Source organism: Camelus dromedarius, chromosome 18, assembly GCF_036321535.1.
Source record: "Camelus dromedarius isolate mCamDro1 chromosome 18, mCamDro1.pat, whole genome shotgun sequence".
NCBI lineage: Eukaryota > Metazoa > Chordata > Mammalia > Artiodactyla > Camelidae > Camelus > Camelus dromedarius.
The window spans coordinates 2,545,506-2,565,198 of record NC_087453.1 but is presented as its reverse complement, the minus strand read 5'-3'; the positions used below and the strand labels follow the sequence as shown (position 1 = coordinate 2,565,198).

Here is a 19,693-nt window from a genome sequence, read left to right as displayed (position 1 = left end):
GGTAATTTAAAAAATATGCTTCTTTTCTAAATTGTGTGGAATGGATAAAGAAGTGGTATTCCGATTGAAACTGAATTTGGCTTAATTAAGATGAATTTCCATGCAGCTCCACAGCCCCTCCGGCAGTCAGAACTGTGTTCCTCTTTGACCTTTAGAGGCCCGGGCTCCGTCAGGTGGGTGTGGAGGCCACGTTCAGAAGCCAAGTGGCCCCTCGTGCTGCTGCTTCCTCACCCACGTGGTTGATGAAATTCCCGGCACGTCAGACAGCGGGTTTGGGAGGACATCTGTTATCAGTGTGTCCCTGAGATGTGATACTGTCTGGATTTTTCCTTCCAGACTGTTAATATTACAGTGACCAAAATAGACCCCAAACCAGTGTGTGTGTGCGTGCATATGTGCGCTGTTTATTGAAACGTAGCAAATGTGGAGAAAAGCACATGGAGCTTAAGTGTATCAGTGGGTTTTCACAAACTGAACACACCCATGCAAACACCTCAGATCAGGGAAAAAAATTACTCCAGAATGAGTCCCGAGACCCAGTCTCTTGCTCATGGTAACCTTCTGTATTTGTCAGCTCCTGCTGCTGTAACAAGATACCACAGACTGGGTGGCTGAAGCCACAGAGGTTTGTTTCTCCCAGTTCTGGAGGCTGGAAGTTGGAGATCAGGGGGCTGGCGTGGCCAGATCTGGTGGGGGCTCTTTTGCTGATTTGAAATATGGCTGTGTCTTCACGTGTTGCAGGGATGTGGTAAGGGTGGGGGGGTGGGAAGACAGAGACAGAGACAGAGAGAGACAGAGAGCTCTCTGGTGTGTCTTCCTCTGGGGGCACTGATCCCACCATGGGCCCCACCACGTCGAGACTGCAGCTAAGCCGCCGTTCTGTGTGTCGTGCGACGTAGGGGTGCAGGTAGTTTTTCCTCACAGGGAAGGCCTGCTGAGCGAGGCCGTCCCACAACACTGTAGTGTGGCTCCTGCCATAAACCAGGTTACTTCTTAGCGGGTCATTTCTGGACGGGGACCATACTGCTAACCACTACAGAACCTGCCTCTCCTGTGTCCAGTGTGTGCAGAGCGGGGCGGGCTCTCGCTCAGCACCACGGAGAGCGGCCGCTGGCCTGCCTTCCTGCTGCCCGCTCTCCAGGGCTCAGCTCAAGGTGCCCTCCTCCAGGCAGCCTGACTTCTGGGACAGCCTGTGCAGTGGTGGTCCTGCCTCAGAGCAGCTTGTTGCAGGGTCCTGTGTGGCCTGAGCAGACTTAAGCTGCCCCCAGGGCACTTACTCAAGCACTCATTGGCTACGTTTCTCTCCTATACCTACCAGTTTGAAAACCAGTGTTTGGATGGGTTACTCCAGATAGTGACTCTGGAGGCCACATAGAAAAATGTAAAGTTCATGAAGTAATTTTGACATTCCTACCTGACAACATTCTTCCCCAAACATATTTGCCATTTTTAGTCAATGGCATTGGGTCTGCATTTCCCTGAAGGTATTTTGGGGGACTCTCGTGACTTAAGGTAGTACAGGGTTTTATGTAAAGGAAAGTGGGGACATCACAGTCCAATAAATTTGGGAAACACTGTTTAAAACAAAATTAAACAGAGTTTCATCTTTTTCTTGAATGATTTCTCAGAGCCGTGTGTGTATTACCCATGTCTTGTGAATCCCCAAAAGGTCGTGTGGTGTGGAGTGTTCCTGCATCACCAGGAGTGCTCCCTGTGGTCCCTGACCGCCCGGGGCACCTGTGGCTTGTCAAGATTTCCTTCCTTATGGGGGCTTCTCAGGGTGTCCCTTGACCGATGGTCGCCCAGGCAGTGGTCTTGTGCTCTCATGACAGAGGAGCCACTCACGACTCTACTTCCTTCACACATGGAGTCTCTTTGTAACTTTAATCCCTAGTTTTGGAGTCTTTCTTAAAAATCTGGAGGGAACAAACTAAATCCATCTTCTCTATGATATCTAAAAATAATCACTGGGCTCCCTGGTTTTTCCTTAGCTATCCTGACGATTTTTGGAAATTCCTAAACCAGCATCAACCTAATCGTGTCTTCTGATTTTTCCCTGCAAGAAGTTAAGGATCTCCTTTTTGCAAAGATGCACACGCACACACACACACATCTCTCCTAACATTTGTGCTGTTGCATATTCAGCAGTGAGGTCCCTTAGAGCGCTCGGCAGGTTATTCACACTAAAACCCTGAAGCTTCGTAAAAGATGTGTTTTTTTCCCTGTGTGTCAGGCAGCATTAATCAAGGCTCTAATGATTGTTCTGCAGGTGTTATTTCAAAAACAACCAATGCCCCAGATCGTTAAATTTACAGGGAAACTTTTGATTACAGGATCTGATGACTATTATTTCTAAAATGAAGGGATGAAGAGTGACAAAAATCAATGACATGGCCGTTAGGTTGGAGCTAAATTTACCCCGGTTTTAAATTTGTGAGGTTCTCACCTCATCTTCTCTGCAGATATTCCCTGTATAGTGACTTGTGGGTGTATGATGTGCTTAAGTATTTCTAACCGTTACCCTCATGATTTGGGGAAGAATTTGAAAGGATTACGACACAAAGACTTATTCAGCAGCATTACCAACAGGTGCTCCACCCGACCCTACAGGGACAGATCAGACACAGGACTCTCCCCACTGCATTTTCCATTTTACCCAAGACGAGGACGTTAAACCCACAAGCACCTGCCCGCACGCGTAGTCACAGGACTGACACGAAATGTGCGTGAGCAGGCAACTGTGGGGATCCTAAGACGGGGCAGGGCCCCAGGGGACAGGTGAGGGGCCACCGTGCTTTGTTTCTTAGATTCTTTAAAACATAGAGGGTCCCTAGGAATTTGGTTCCAGATAGAGTAAGATAATCTTCCTCTTTTAAAAAAGTCTCTCTCTTTGCTGATGTTAACCTCCTCTCAGTTTCCAGCAAGTCCTAGAGAGCTCGAATTTTGGGGTTGTTAAAACTTGCATTTCACAAGTGGTAGCGAGAAGAGTAAGAACCTGCCTTTGTAGAACATTCTAGATGGCTGGCTCTGCTTCGTGGAACCCAGTGTGCTCTGCCTCAGGGGCCCTCAGCTGGGTGGGGTTCTGCCCCCGGGGGTGTTTGACGATGCCTGGGGACATTTTTCGTTGTCATAACTCGAGGCGAGGTGTTCCTGGCATCCAGCGGGTACAGACCAGGGAGGCTGCGAGACACCCTACAGTGCACAGGACTGCGGCGGTCCCCCCAGGACAGAACTACCTGGGGTGAAATGTCAGTGACCCCGCCTTCTCTTTGCCCTTTCATGGACTTTGAAGTGCTTATGGGTGACACCCCGGGAGGCTGGGCGCGAGGGGGTGGGGGTGGGGGTTCTGCCCTGCCACTTCCCTGCTGTGCTCCTGTGAATCTTAAATCCACGAAGCCGCAGTTTCCTCCTGTCCCACCGCACTGATCTGCAGGTAACTCCTGGCATGAACAAGCTCTCAGTAAACGTGGCCATTATTAACCTACCACTTCCAAAGTTACCTTTAAGTTTGGGTTACTTTCCCTTTTCAAAGTCAGTCAAAAGGAACACACTCCCTGAAATTAGAGTTTAAGTGAGAATGTAAAAGGTTTGTTGGCTTTTGCAAGGTCCTAGGCTGAACAGAGGCACCGGCTCCATGATGCAGATTACCACTGTCTCCTGCCCGAGACTGGTGACACCCCACACCAGGCATCGGTGGCTGTCACTCCTACAGCCTGTGTCCTGCCTTTCTAATGTGGGACAGATAGGCCTGCCATTCAGATGGCATTGAGTAATGACGTGACAGTGTGCTGTCACACCTGTCCTCAGAGCCCAGGGAGCCGCACTCAGCCCTCTCAGAGGCACAGACCAACCTCGCCTCCAGTCTGAGCTGGCAGTCCTGGCGGAGAGAGAAAAAGAAGGGACCTTAACTCCCATCCTCCCCTGAGCCATGACTCCAGTGTCAGTAGGACCAAAGTCTTCTCAGGTGTGGGCGCTTCAGGGCCCCGACGCCCGACCCTGAACCTCCTCCACGTTCCAGAACTTCCCCCTGTGCCTCTGCCCTGTCTTCAGCCCATTCTGGACCCTGAGCTCCAGTAGTGAATGAGACAGACCCAGTTTGTACCCTTGTGTGTTTACAGTCCAGTGGGGGAGGAAGGTATTGCTTTTTAGAACATCACACAGATAAATGTAAAAATGACAGCTGGGCAAAGTGCTATGGGGAAGAGGGCAGGTGCTCCAACTGCAAATAACTAGGGGTCTGATGCCACCCTGGGAAGGCAGGCTGGCCTGGGGGTGTGAGGATGGAGGGGGGTTCACCAGGAGACATGCAGGGTGGAGAAGACATGAAGGAGAAGGTCTCAGGAGGGGGAGGGGGAGGGGGTGGGGGTGGGGGGCTGGGGAGAGTGGATTCCTGAAGCCAGATGCCTCACCTTAGACACCTAAGTGGGGCAGAACCAAAAAGGCTGAGAGGTGCAGCCATATCTCTCCTTCCTAGCCACTCACCCCCTAAGTGTTCATGGCCAGCATACCGCACCCCTGGTGGGATGGATTGGGGTTTTCTCCGTTGGAGCAGGGCCCAGTGCGGAACTTGCATTCCCCCTTCCCTACTAGGTGGCCATCGCTAAGCCCTTCTGTCTGGGACATCCTGGCCCGCGCTCAGACCCCACAAGTAAGGGACACAGTCAAGTTTCTGCAGCAGAGGGACACGGTCAGATCTGTGCAGTGAAAACTTTCTGGCTGTTCCACGGGGTCTGGATTGAGGCTGGGGACCAGCTCGGTGCTGCGGGGGAGGAAAGGATGCTGTTCCGGACTGGGGAGGTGGCGGCTGGAGGGAGAGAAGTCTGGAAGCTGGAGTCCACAGGACTTGGCATCTGACAGGGTCTGCAAGCTGTGCTGGCAAGTGCGCCCCCCAGGATTCTGGCTTTAGCCCTTGGAGAACAGTGGCTACACATACTAACACCTCGGAGAGTCCGCCGAGACAACCCCTGACGATGGTGGGGAGGTGAGGAAGGTGGGGCGCTGTGGGGGCGCCTGGTGGGAACATGATTTATCTCACCCCCGTCCACTTTTCCCTAGGGATACCCCTGTTTCCCCCAGACAGACTCCCCTCTCCATGCCCCCACCCCTAGCAGTCTCTCCCTCTCTCCTTGCCATCCCCACACACCCACCCTGGATCCTTCAGTGTCGGGCTCAGCTGATATGTCCTTCAAGAAGTCATCTTCAACACCTTTAGCTGGGTGTAGAGTCAGAATCCCAGATTATTTTAATCGATGAGGGCTTGCAGATGTCTTAAAGGGAACAAAGGACCGAAGCATGGAGAGACTTCCTTGCAGAGGTTTGTCTCTGGACTCTGAGCTCTCGTGTGAATCAAAAATAAACCTCTCCTCTTACCAGGTGTGCATTATGCAAAGCGAGCATCCCGGGTTTAAGGTCAGCCCCAGCGGACCTGCGCTGTGTGCGTTCCCTTCACTGACCACGGACAGGGCGGGGCCGTTCAGCCTGCCCGCCGCCGTGTGCACACAGCACTCCCCTGCCTGGAGCTCAGCTGCTGAAATTTAGACAGCCGTGCCCAGGGCTTCCAGCTGATGGCGAGGTGTGCGCCTTGCCCTCCAGACGGGAACAGGAGGATTTCTCCACTCAGCGAGGTCAGCCCTCCGAAGCAACCACAAAGGCCAAGTCAAGCTTGATATTTTGCCGGCCTGTGTAGCAAAGGCATGAGTCCTCCCCCAGCCCCCAGCAGAAGGGACGCCTTCCTGTAGCCCACGCTGGGATTCGCCAGGTGCCGTGGGCTTTCTGCTCAACTGTGCTGTCTGAGGGCACAAGCTCGTCTGTCTGCAGAAATCCAGGAAAGGGATTAAGGAACTTTCTGAAATGTTACACAAACTGTATCCGTATATGTATTTTTTTGATAGAGGATTCAAAAAAGTTTTTTTCAGATTCTCTGAGACCCTGACGAATCCCCACTGCCAGTCCATCTGCCTCCCACTCAGATACTCACGTGTCGAAAAATATGACAACCCACAACCTCACTCTCCAAGGCAGAGAGCCTGGCTCTCTCTCCTGATATTCCGTAACTTTGTGTGTCTGGCAAGTGGAAAGGACTGATGCTGTGACAGTGTCGTGCTGGTGGCAGCCACCTCCACCCCTGCCATTAAACAGAGCTTCAGGACAGAAGAGGACCCGCCTCCTTCTCCTGTTAACCTGCCTTCTTAACAAATGACTGGAAACGGAATTTCTGTGTGCTTCCCAGAGCTTGGTTTTATGGGAATTCCTGCTGCCATATGCTGGTCTCCCCCCAAAAACGGAACTGAACATCACCTAAATGGCTGTTGGTTTGTCGTGTGCAAAATAAGCAAGATCAACAACCATCAGGCAGGTCAACATAGAACCTAGAAAACAAACCCACGCTCCTGCCCGGCCACACCCTCCTCTGGCCCCAGGTGCCTTCGTGGGGCACTCAGGCACTCAGGGTTACTGATGCACAGGTCTGCTTCTGGCCTCAGGGCGTTTGCACTTACCGCTGTCTGACTGCAGTGGTCCCAGGGTGGCTCTCTAGGTACCTGAGTCTCACCTCCAAAGTCAGCCCTTGGGAAAGGGTTCCTGTTTGCTCTTTTCAGAGGTAGCCTCCCCACCCCATCACTCCCTGTGCCTCTAACCTGTCGCTGTATCTGTCCTTGTGTCCCTGCAGGTGTCTAACCATTGCCGTTCCCTCAGAACCACTAGAATGCCTGCAGGGTGGGGCCCAGCTGCCGTGCTCGCTGCGGGTCCTCCGAGCCCAGGGGTGCGTGGCAGTGAGCTGGTGCGGCTCAGCATCTGAGGGATGAGCGAGGGAACCCCATCCTTCTGATTCCAAGTCCCCACACAGGCCCTGCTGAGATCTTAAATCTCCTGCTGTTCATTCCCCTCTAAGAGGCGTAGCCAGAGTAGGACTCCTCGCGTTACACAGTTCTTGTTTCAATGTATAAAGGCCACTGCAGCAGATAATCTCAGCACCCAGGATCATGGTAGGTGCTGGGTGGACAGCTGTGGAATGAATGAATGAATGAATGATCTCTAACCAGCCCTGCTAACTCCAGCAGAGGGAGTCAGGGACCTTCCCAGAAGAGTGGATGTGAGCTTTTTCCCGAGGAAGATCTGAAATCGTCCCAGAGCCAGGACGGTGCAAAAGCTGGAGGGAAGGCGTATCTCCTCCTCCACGCCGCCTGCTGCCTCCTTCGTCTCCACTTTTCGCTGAAACCCCAGCTCCCCTGCCATGGCTGTGCCTTCCAGCGGCCTCTGTCCCTCTCCTTTTGTGCTGGCTTTCTTCTCCGCCTGCTCCCTCCTGAAACTTCTGTAGCATTTCTCATGGGGAGATACTGTTCTCCTTTGGAAATGAACTCTGTTGAGTAAAGGTGGGCAAGAAAGCTTAAGATCAAGGAGCCCTGTGAAGAATGAGAGTGATTTTTGAAGACAGGAAGGCAGTGGTGGAGGCAGAGGTGGCGGAAGGATGCTGTGACTGTTTAGGAAGGTGGAAATGGGTCCCGTGAGCCCCAGGGAAGAAGCCACCGTCTCCATTCCTGCAAGATGCTCACTGTGTGTGTGCTGTGGTTGGGGGCCTGTGTTGGGACCTATGAGGATGGAAACGAAGGAAACTGTGTGTCCAGGGAAGACGACCACGCAGCAACAGAGGCAGAGACTGGACTGACGCAGCTACGAGTCAAGGATTGCCAACAATCACCAGAAGCTGGAAGAGGCAAGAAGAGAGTCTCTCTTAGAGCCTTCAGAGGGACCACATCCCTGCCAACACATCTGTTTCTGACTCTGCCTTGCAGAACTGTGAGAGAATCAAGTTCTATTGTTTTAAGCCGCCCAGTTCATGGCAATTATAGTACCCATAGGACAATTATACAGCATTAAAATTTTTTTTGAATAAACAAATGGCACTGAGTATACCTTAAAAGCTTTTGCACAGCAAAGGAAACCATAAGCAAGATTAAAAGACAACCTACAGACTGGGAGAAATATTTGCAAATGATGCGACCGACTACGGATTAATTTCTAAAATATACAGGCAGCTCATAGAACTCAATACCAAAAAAACCAGCAACCCAATCAAAACATGAACAGACGACCTAAACAGAATTCAAGAGAGATCTGGGAATTCGAGATGTACAAATACTAACTGCTATATATAAAATAGGTAAAAAAAAAAAAAAAAAAAAAAAAAAAAAGCAAGTTTCTTCTGTGTAGCACAGGAAATATATTCAGTATCTAATAGTAACCTATAATGAAAAAAATGAAAACAAATACATGTATGTATATGCATGACTGAAACATGCTGTACTCCAGAAATGGACACATTGTAACTGACTATACTTCAATAAATTTAAAAAAAAACTTTGATTACCTCCCGTGACTAACCCAGTATAATATGGTCCTTTTCAAGTGGATTCTTGACTGTGTCAACCTGTTTCTGCAGCCTGGAGCTGTCCCTGTGGTGGCAGATCCCAGGACGGCTGACAGGGGCGGCTGGCTGTCCTGACAGCCCTCTCTGGGTGGACAACCAACCAGAGACGTCCCTGGGGGGGACTCGTGAGAAGGACGCGAGGGGCTGCCACCGCCAGGCGAGCGGCAGTCCAGAGGGTGAGGTGCGCGTGTTCAGCGCCTGTGACATCAGAGACGAATGTTCCCTAGAATTCCTGGTGCGTGAAACTCTTCGAGCTGATTGCGTCCACACGTGCCTGGTTACATCGCTAAGTGTCATCTGCGCATCGCCCAGCAGGGTGTAAGATGTGGGCTCTCAGCAGGATGGAGAGCCCCTGAGGGCATTTCCTCCAGGCTGCAAGCTGCTAGGCCGAGGCGCTTGGTCCCTGACGCCCAGCTCAGGGCTGCTGGCCCCTCCCTGGCAGGACGCCAAGCTCTTCGCGTGCTAAGACCTATGTAGACGTGGTCCTCTGCAAGAAATCCACCACCAGGAAGAGAAACTTTGTGTCCCATGTTTATCTGTATGATAGAAGTTCACTTCTCACTCATCCCATCCGTCTCCCAGAAAACTGTGTTTTGTCATGTTGTTGGTTTTTTGTTTTCTGTTTTTGTTTTTGTTTTTGTTTTGACTGAGAAATGTGGAGCTGTTGTAGCTCCAGACCCCGCTTGCTGGTGTGACATATTTGCTGAAATCCCCCTGCGTCCCAGGGGTCTGGACCAGCCTCCAGGCCTTTCTTCCGATGTTGTTAATTACAGCATCTGTGGGAGTTCCGGTTGTGTTTTAATTGAGTTTTCAGCGTTACGGGTCATAATTCCCTTCTTCTCTGCATACTAGGTGATACTTTCTGTGTCAGACATTAAGAATTTTCCCTGGTTGGGTACCAGGTATGTCCACATTCCTGTAAATATTCCTGAGCTTTGTTCTGGGGTGCAGTTAAAGTGCTTGAAAATAATTTGCTACTTTCAGGAAGGACTTTAAGATTGTTTAGGCAGGAGCAGACCTTCATTTAGTCCATGGATGTTTTCCCCCCCGAAGCCGAGGTAAACCTTTCTGTGTGCTGCACGCAGCGCCTCTTGAATGATCAGCTCTCTGATTTTTCTGCGAGAAGAGCCACTCTTCCGGCCCCGTGTGAAGCACTGCGATGATCCACACACCCCTGGCAGGTTCTCTCCTTGGCCTGAGGGGCTTTCCTCTCACACGCGCGTGCTTGCCAGTACTCTGTCCCTTACCTGGGGGCCCTTTGCAGGTTTCCATGGTTCTCTTTCTGTGCAGCCCTTTGCTTTCTTGAGAACTCTGGCCGACTCGGTCTTCTGGCTCGTCAGCGCCATCTCCTCGGTTCGGGGAGTGTGCCCGGCCCCTCCGGGGCTCCCGCGCCCGTGCAGCAGCCTGGGAGCCGCCCCAGGGGCGACACGGTGCCACTGCGGCGCTCTCCTCATTCGTGTCCCATCTCTCAGGTCACGGCCTCTCACTGCCTGGTGTCCAGCGTCTTCAAAACAGCCGTTTCACCTAGTTTGCCTGGGGTTTTCGTTGTCTTGGTGGGAGGCCAGTCTCGCCCTAGTTACTCTGTCACCCAGGGCTAGAAGCCCAGGGCGAGCGTCAGCCATCTTCCAACACGACTGAAGTGCCTTCCTCTTTATCTCCGTGTCTGACAGCTCTGGGGCTCGCCGTTCCTTTCGTAGAGCCACATTTTCATCCAGTATTATCCATCTTTTGCCTGAACAACTTTCTTTAATATATCTTTGTCTAGGTCTGCTAGCAATAAATTCTGTTATTTGTTTGTCATAAAATGATTTCATCTCTATTTTAAAAGGATATCTGTACTGGGAATAAAATTCTAAGTTGAATTGTTTCCCCCGATACTTAAAGCTATCACTCCAGTTTCTCCAATTTCTCACCAATAATATCATGTAACATGCTTTGGTGTAGTGGGGTGTTTTTCTGTTTTTCTGTTTTTGTTTTTGTTTTTGTTTTTGTTTTTTGTTTTAGTTTTGTTTCTTCAATCTGTGAGCTTGGGTGTTTTTATTTATTTGCTAAAATATTTTAAGCTACCTCCCACTTCCTGGACCTTCAATTACGTGTATGTTGAACCTGCTGAAATTGCCCTACAGTTTACTGAAGCCGTCTTAATTTCTTCAGCGTTTTTTGTCTCAGTGCTACATTTGGGACAGCTTCTGCTGGCGTTCAAGCTTGTATTCTGAGAGTTGAATTCACTGATCTTATCTTCTGTAGTGTGTGATCTTCTTTTAATCCCGTCCTCTCTCTTGTAACCAATTTTCATCTCTAGAAGTTCTACCTGAGTCTCCTTATATATTCCGTTTTTCTCCCCATCGAGCTCATCTTTCAATTTACATCTTTGTAAGATACGAAATAGTTTTTTTCAAGGTCCTTGTCAACTAAATCCGTCGTGCCTGTCATGTATGGCTATTCCTGTTAGTGGATTGTTATTGTTTGGGGGAACGTTTTTATGTTTCTATGCCTACATAGCAGTTTTTAATTGGATACTCAACCTTGTGAAATTCCGCATTATCGGGTGATTGGATTTTGCTCCGGCATGAAGTCAGATAAATGGTGGGTTAGTTTGCTCTCTTCTGACTTTCATTTAAACTTTGTTAGGGCAGGCCTTTGGCAGCCCGTGTTCTGGAGCTAGTTTGGCCCCACTGCTAAGATGTGACGCTTTGAGGGCTCTCCCTGACGCCCTGCGTATCGGGAGGGCTCCCCCGGTTGATACTTTCTGTCCGCTGTAGCTGCGGGAATTTCTCACCTTGCTGCTCTCTGTACTCCTTTGCCTGGCCTCGTGCAGGGTCAGCTCATGCTCTCAGCTCCTCACTCAGGTCAGTCTTCAGCTGGAGACCGGAGGGCCACCTCTGCAGGTCCTCGGCGTTCTCTCTCTGCAGCCCTGCCCTTCCCACGTGCCGCCGTGAGTCCCGGCTGCCCCGCCCCCTGAGCCGCAGTCCCTGTCTCCTCATCCCAGTGATACCAGCTGTTCCTGTGCCCTCTCCTTTGCTGCAGCCTTGAACCTGCCTGAGGGCATCACGCTGGTGCAGGCATAGGGCTCACGTCACGTGTGGTTCTTTCCCTGGCGGTCTCACTTCTGCAGTGTGCTCTGCCCAGTGGCTGAAAACCATGGTTTTATTAACATGTCCAGTTTTCTAGCTGTTTAGGATAGAAAGGCACTTACTGTAGCAGTTAATTTTTTTAAATTAAACCTCAAACAACCTTATAAGGCAGGTTGAGTTTATTGTATTTTACACATGAGAAAACAGATCAGAAGAGCCTAAGTCACGTTGACAAGACGCTGTAGGCGGGAGAGCAAGAACCAAAGCCGGGTCTGCGGACCCTGCAGCCCGCCTCCCGCCCCTGCACGTCTCTGAGCTCTGCGTTCGGGGCGCCGCGCTGGGCACGTGGGAGCCGCAGGTGCAGAGCATTTGCGCGGGATCCTTAGTGTGGGGAGGAGACCCATGTCACTGCCCGTTTCCTACCTCCACCTCCTTCCTTTCTTCCTCTGCAGCCTTCTGATTATACCTTTAACTTTGAAAGCATGCTCTCCCCCTTAATTACCCAGCCAGTTGGTTCCTCTGAGGATGAGAGAGGTCTCTTAGCAATACTGTAGCAAAAGACATGGTAAAAAGTGTCGCTGTTGCGGGCTGACGTGCCTCCCTTCCCACCACCGTTGCCTTGATCGCCGGAGTGGAGAGGAGTTAGGCTCTTTCTTTTAATGCCCAAGGCACTCGTTTTCAGAAAGATGAAGTCAGTTTCATAAACCCACATCGTCAGAACCAACGTTAGTTCTTGCTGGGCTCAGTGATAAAGGGGCATGATTGCCAAACCATTTTTCTTCCTTGTGTTGATCCACTCCAGGCTGGGAGAGTCCACTCAGCCCTTAGGCTGGGGTACCTGGGCACCCTGACTGACAGTCCTCCCAAGTGTCCGCATCACCAACGGGTGGTTCCCCAGTGAGAGACGAAGGTGCTCTTCCACGAAGGGGAAGGTGTGGGTGCTCAGCAGGTGGACGTACAGAGCCCACTGCACTCACCGCTGTCCTGACCAGAGGATTTGAAGGCTCCCCTACCAGGTCCATCTGAGGCACTGAACAGAGTATGGATAAGACCCCACTTTAAACACAGCCACATTGTTGATACGACATCTCATCGTCACTAAGTGTGTTTGCAAAGAGATGTTTAGAAATGAAAAGAATGCTATTATTCATAACATTTCTATTTTTTCTGGCTCTACCTGGTTAATTTCTCCATATAAATAGGAGGAACCTTGAAGCCTTGATTCAAAATATGTGCGGTGCCAGGTCACAGTATCACCTATGCTTAGCAAAGATAGATTTGAATATCAAAAGCATGTGGAGTGCAGTGCCACTGTGCGCTGTGAAGTGTATGCTAATGTGTTTACTGCTAAATATTACACCGCTCGGCCGTGAGGTGCCCTAGACCTTTACCGTGTGAATGTTTGGTGTGGTATATAATTTGAACCGTAATAGGACAATTATTTTTACAGAATTTGCAAATATTTTTGCTTACAGTTGTCTTTGTGACATTCTAACATCAGTACATGTGAAGGTCACTAAAGCAATTTTCCTAAAAAAAATGTGTTTTAATATTAATAAAGATCTCCAAGTAGTATACAGTAAACCGTGTTAGCCTCCAGGCTCTTAGAATGGCATTTGGCCTTGGTTTTATTTAGCTTTAGATTTCAGTTACTCTGACATCACTGAACATAAGCCGTAAGTAATGGTGAAACCCTGCCACGGAAACCCCGCGTGGAAAGCCTGAGGCGTTCGAGCCAGGGCCCCGCCCACAGTCTCCTGCGTCCACTCCGGTCCTCCCTCCCTCCCCAGGCCACAGGAGGATGAGAAAATGGGTACAACTTTCTATTGTTTACTTTTTACCATAAAGCCAGAGAACATGTATAGTATTTTTTTCTTTGCCAAATACACTCCTTTGAATAAAGCACATTTTTCTACAATTTAAGCTCTTGAGGGCAGGAACCCCTTCTCATCACTGCTCTATTCCCATATCCAAAACAATATCTGACACATAGTAGGTGTTCACTGAAATGCTGAAAACGCATGCTTGTGGCAACCAATGCACCACGTCTCTCCCCAAATCAATTTCCTTAAAATCCTAGGGTGGGGCGGCCGCTGGGGGCCTCATTTTGCTGATAAGGAAACAACGGGCAGCTGCAGGAGAACTTGGCTTGGTTTATGAGGTCTGCGCAACACGTTGCGTTGATGATGGGACGAGGAGTTTCTGTCTAGTTTTGGTAATTACAATTGTGAGACCAGCATCATCTTGCTACCGAAGTCAGACAAGGGCACTGTGAGAGGAGGAGGCCAGTGTCCCTGCTCAAAACAGAGGCAGAACTCCCATCTTGTGAACAGAATGCAGCCAGAGTGACTTTTGAGGCTTGGTTAGAAAGTTGAATAGAGCTTTCCTGGCTCTCTCTAAAGGCTACTCACTCTGGGACCAAGCTGCTGTCACAGAAGCGCGCTGTGCGGAGCCCAAGGGCAGAGGTTCCAGCAAAGAGCCTTTGTCAAAGTTCCAGTTGAGGACAAGCACCCATCCTGATGGGTAAGTGAGGAAGCTTCACTCCATCCCCAGCTACTCTGTGACTATAGCCCCCTGAAAAGGCCCAAGTGAGACCTGCCCAGCTGGTTCCAACCAACCTCCAGAGCCATGAGGATTGTAATAGGAGCAAATGGTGTCACTTCGCAGCACAAGTTAGGGCTGGTTTATTGTGCAGATGACCCACAGCTGTGTGCAGGTGTGGGGCCAGGACCCAGGGCACCAGGACCAGGTGTGGGGGACACTGGAGGATTTCAGGGGCTCTGCGGGACTCAGAGCATGGGCTCCTCTGCTCCCTGTGGCAGTGCATTCTGTTGTTCCAAGAGAAACTGGAAATCCAGATTTCCATGTAGAATCTCCTTGTTTGGCAAACACTGAGACGGGCCAGACAGAACTCCGGGACATCGGATTCAGTCCCTGGCCTGCCCGCACACAACTCCCGGGAGAAGGATTAACCGGGCTGATAGTCCATTACTACAGGGTCTACACAGCAGAGGACGTGCTGTCTTGCCAGAAACTACTTTTTCCTTGGCACCTGCTGCTTCTCTTTCGATCTGGTGACTTCAGAAAAGACAATGTCCAAACCACAGCCGGAGGCGAGGCCCTGGAATGGAGCCAGGCCGACCTGCCCGGCAGCCCGATGGGAGGGAGTGTGCCTTGTCTTCAGGAGTTATTTCCTGCTGACCGGGAAGCCCGCACACAGGCCGTAACTGCTGACTGCCGGCCACACCAGGGGGCTTTCAGGGGCTGGCCCTCAAAGCACCTCAAGGGCGGTGCTTATTTATTCATTCTGTTTAATGCAGTTCAGGAACCTTTAGAAATATTTTGAAACCTGAAGTATGCACTCCTGGGCTGTGGTAGCGTCCAGACCAGCTCGTCAGGCCGGGTTCAGGGCAGTAGTCATGTCTCTGGGAATGAAGAGCTTTCGATCTCCATTCAGTTTTTCAGGGAGGTGTCTGAAAATTAAGCATTTTGGTAAAGGGACTTTTCCGAGGGAGCTTGTTGACTCAGGCCGTGAAGTCTGGGGAATCACGCTTCTGAAAGAGCCCAGGGGTCGGGAGCAGGGGTCCCGGACCCCTGACCTAGACACCTGGCGTCTGCGCATCCTGACTGAGCTTCACGCGGGCCCCTCCCTGACTCCAGGCGGGGCTCTTTGTTCAGAGAGCACGTACTTCTGACAACTCACAGGCCCCTTCTGTGCCCCGGTGAGCTGAACGCGCTGCACACAGTGTCTCGGGAGTTTTGCAACCCTGGAATCTTTCTCTCAAGGACCGTCTGCAAGGGAACCCTCAGGGGAGGCAGCACCCCTGTTTCTCCCAGTTTCTGCGAGAAAGTAGAAAACTAATGGGCTCCGATGAGCAGACACACGTGGCCTGATTGTAGAGGACGATGTTCGCGAGCTCAGGAGTGACTCAGGGTGCTGGGCTGCCCCCCCTGCGCGTCTTGCCTTCACTCAGGCCCTCCACGTTTTCCCCCTGGTTCCCCCTAAACCACTCCCACCTTTTGTTTCTGTTCCCTTGAGATCCAGTGAGTTCTGGCCACTCTCCCCTTTGGCAACCGCCTTGAATGAAGTCTTCCTTGCCTGCTCAACATTGTGCAGTTTTTGCTTTGAAGTACACCACTCTTTATTTTTCCATTATTTGTATCAGTTCAGTTCTCTGTTTGTGTCTTCCCCTATTGCATAGTTGAACTGTGCTGGGAGAGGACCCGTTCACAGCTCGCAGGGATTACGGCGCATGGTTGGAGGGAATGGCTGCTGGTGTGCGTCCGCATCGGTGTAGATCCTGCAGCAGGTTGCTCTGAGATTGGCGGGAACAGTCTCCTCCTCTTCCAGAACGGCCTCGAGTGCTCCTTGTTGGTGTGCTTTGCAGGGGTTGAGTGGTAGTAGAGGGCGTGCAGGAAAGTCCAGGGTTTAGGACCCAAGTCATCTCTAGTGGAGGCGCCACGTCTGCTCTAGACCTGTCCCGCCTGAAAAATGGCTGAGTTGGACAGTTTTCTTCTGGCTCCTTTCAGTGAAAAAAAAGATGCTGCAGGTGGACTCTACCCAAACGGCTCCCCACGGCTTGCGCCCACTGTACTGTGTGCAGCTCAGCCTTCCCTCGTCATGTCTAAACGTGTTAGCTGCCCCAGAATTGTGATCTGAGCCGTGTGAGTCTTTTGCCTGTTTGTTAGTTCGGCGTCTGCTAAAAGCTTATAACCTGCGGCCTCGCTCCTGCCCCCCCACAGGGACGGGCACCCAGTAGATACTCAACACATGTTTTTGTTGGACTGACAGCACCTGTAACTTACTGACTGTGTGTCCCATATGCCAGTTATGTTTGCATTTGTCTGAGAACCAGTGGGTCTTGGAGCCTGTTTCTCTGGCTACATATCAAGTAGAAGATCTCTTTTTTTCTTAATGAAGAGATTGTTCCCTCCCTGCACAAACATTTGCGCTGGGCATCGGTTCTGTGCCAGACACTGGGATGAACGTGTTTATGTAAAAGGTGGCTAATCCACATGTTGAACTGGGAGGTTTCCTTCGTTAATAGGTTTTGTCCACCTAAGAACTGCTCTACTTACTGAATACAAAATGTGGTTTGATTCCTTCAAAGTCACTTCACGTGAGCAACTCAGGCACACGTCTGCTGTGTACAGACGAGTTCCCAGTTATATCTGTGGGAGTGGCAGTGATGCTCCCATGAATGGGAGAAGAAGAAACACTGATTATCTTATGTACCCTGACTATATGTTGGGCAATTTGGCAACCTTTGTGTGTGTTTTCCTGTTTACCTGAGTTTGGTGGAATTACTTGTGCTCATTTGATTGACAGGGATACTGACATGTACAGTAATTCTCTCAAGTAAAAGGCCACACAGTAGGGAGCCTGATACTGGAACCAGTCTGTCTGATGCGGAACAGTGACTCCTGGTCCCGTGAGAAGTGCAAGATTTCCAAAGATTCTTGGGTCAGGGCTTTTCCTTTGAGGTTACATTGCCTCTTGTTTCATTTTTAAGAAAGAAGGTCTAATGCATAGTATTCAGCCAGAAAAGTGCCGATACAGGCTGTGAAAACGCCGTGCTGAGTGAGAGGAGCCGGGCACAAAGGGCCGTGTGCTGTGCGACTCCGCTGACAGCGGCAGAAGGGTTAGGGCTGCCAGGGGCCGGGTGAGGGGAGGATGGAGTGATGCTGATCGGGTCCAGGGCTTCCTTTTGGGCGGGGAAGGTGCTTGGGACCTAGATGGAGGTGACGGTTATGCACCTTGTGAATGTGCTAAATGCCACTGAATCGTGTTATGCTGTAAATGGTTAATTTTACGTTATGTGGATTTCATCTCAGTAGAAAATTAATTAATTAATTAATTAATTAAAAAAACAAGGGAAAAAAAAAAAAAAAAAACCAAGCATGTCCCCCAGCAGCCCATCATCCCGGGAGCAACGGAAGGTGCTTCTTGTCCTGCCGAGAGCGGGTCTCATGACCTAGGGCTCTGGCCTCGGACATTCTGACGCTGCCCAGCAGCAACGCTGCAGGCTCGCCGTGGGGTCTGTGAGTTCGCTGCTTGTCCGTAAAAGTGGTGCTTCAGACGTGAATGCAAGGGGTCGGTGTTGTCACCCCAAGAGGAGCGTACCTGTGGAGAGCCCGGGCTCCAGAGGCAGACGAATCTGGTTTGAATCCTGCCGAGACCTTTCAGCTGTGGGATCCCTCCGGCTCTTCCAGGCCTCAGTTTCCTCACCCGTGACGGGGTTAAGAGTGTCTTCCTGATGGGGATGTCTTGGGGGTTCCGTGCCTGACACATCCACAGTGAGCCGCTGGCCGCTACAGAGTCAGTGCTCTGTGAGTGCCTGGCAGTCTTATTGGTGACAGTGAGGGTGCTGGCATGCTCTGTACCCCCAAAGCAAGTGGGCCACTCGAGAAAATGGTCTTGAGGGACCTTCCTAGCTCGCCCTGCCCAGGACCTCCCTACCTAGTGCCCTCTGCCTCCCTGGGACCTGGACTCTAGGTCAGATAAGGGGCCCGTGTGGCAGCTCTGATTTTGTTCAGTTGATTCTGATGGGCCCCTTCCACGGGCTGCGGAAACCGAGGAGGTGGCATTCACACACACATCCTCGGGGAAGCTCTCCCCGCCTGCCCCCAGGCAGTGATTCACAGGCGCCCTTGAGATAATTACACGCACAGTGGCCTGTGGGAACCACGGTAGTGACCGTCCTGTCCCCGGAGGACAAAAGCACCGGGGGCTGGTTGCCTTGACCGGGGGAACAAAGCAGCCTCCTCTGAGCGCAGCGTTTACTTGCAGCCTGGTGCTGCTTTCAGAAGCTCGGAAGCACCCCTCGGACCAGAGGCTGCCTCGTGTCGGAGGCTCACAGCTCTTGCAGGGCCCTCGACGTCCCGGAGGCACGAGCGCTGCTGTTCTCGGCCCCAGAGATAGCAGGCACAAGCCGCTGAGGATGCTTCCTTCATCCTTCTGCTCGGGGGAAGACAAGAACCGTTTTCCTTCTCTCTTGAACGTGAACACCAAGGCGCTAATTCACCAAAAAACAAGCTACCCGTAATCATATGTGGGAGGATTGGGAGACCCTAGGATTTGTTTGCTGGCTCAGGGACAGCTGCAGAAAGCTTTGCTGTGAGCCGTGTGAAGCCCTAAGAAAAAGTCAATCCTAAGTTCCCTGGCTTTATGCTGCTGAGCATGGCCGGATTCCCGGCTGTCATCCTCTCCACCTGAGGAGCTCAGCCCTGCATGGATGCCTGGAGAGCCAAGCATCGTAACGAAGTGGGCGGATGCCACTGAAGGCTGGATTCGGGCTTGGGACTGATGCTCACCTTGCATGCTGGCTGGTCCAGCCTCACAGCCCTGAGCCCACTGGTTGTCCAGCTGTGGTTCTGGGAACAGCGCACTACCGGCGTGTCTGAGGTCCTGCTCAAATGCATTCCAACACGGGACAGCAGCAGCCCTTGTGACTGGAGGAAAGTTTCTGTGGGTGCTGGTAATGCTTCCTTTCTTGGTCTGGGTGCTGGCTACATGAGTGTATTCAACCTGAGAAAATTCATCAGGCAGTACCCTACATGTTTGTAATTTCAATAAACAGAAGTTTTAAAAATGGATTCCTGCACTGACGTAGGAATAACTGTATTGCTTTGTTGTCCCTGCTTCTTATTTATTTTATACTGAACAATGGGTTAGAGACCCTCATGGCAAGTCCCTGAGCTCATGAAGTCACGAAGAAAGGCTGTCCTTGGGCAGCAAAGAGTTCAGGGGTGATAAAGAAGAAAGCAGGCGAGGATGAGTGAACCCAGGGCGGCGTGTTGCAGACGGAGGCAGTAGGCGCATCCTAGCTCAGACCCGAGCCACGATGTTAGGAAAGCTGAAAAGCCCCAGGAAAGGCAGTACTTCCATTTGACTGATGTGGTCTGGGGGCTCCAGGAAGCTCTCAGCGAAGCCTCCGCAGCACATTTGAATGTGCGCCCCACCTGATTTTGAATCTCGTGGCCTCTCAAAGTCTGCACCGGGCTGGCCTCAGGCTCCCCCCCACCACTCCCACTCCTTCGTGATCATTCTCTCCAAGCATTTTGCGTCCTCTCTGTGACGAAGCCCTTTGCCTGGGTCCTCACCTTTGTTCCTGGTCTTGGTTTCCTGACCCTGTCCTCACCTGCGGCCCGCACACCGCCCGCCCCGCCCCTCAGCTTCCCTCGAAATTTCTGT

At 51.2% G+C, this 19,693-nt stretch overlaps 1 long non-coding RNA gene across 1 annotated transcript in view; it reads left to right on the top strand.

The window, feature by feature from the left end:
• The window catches only part of LOC135323383 (uncharacterized), a 156,941-nt gene that overhangs the window by 19,190 nt on the left and 118,058 nt on the right, over nt 1-19,693 (top strand). The gene's annotated exons all lie outside the window — the stretch shown is intronic.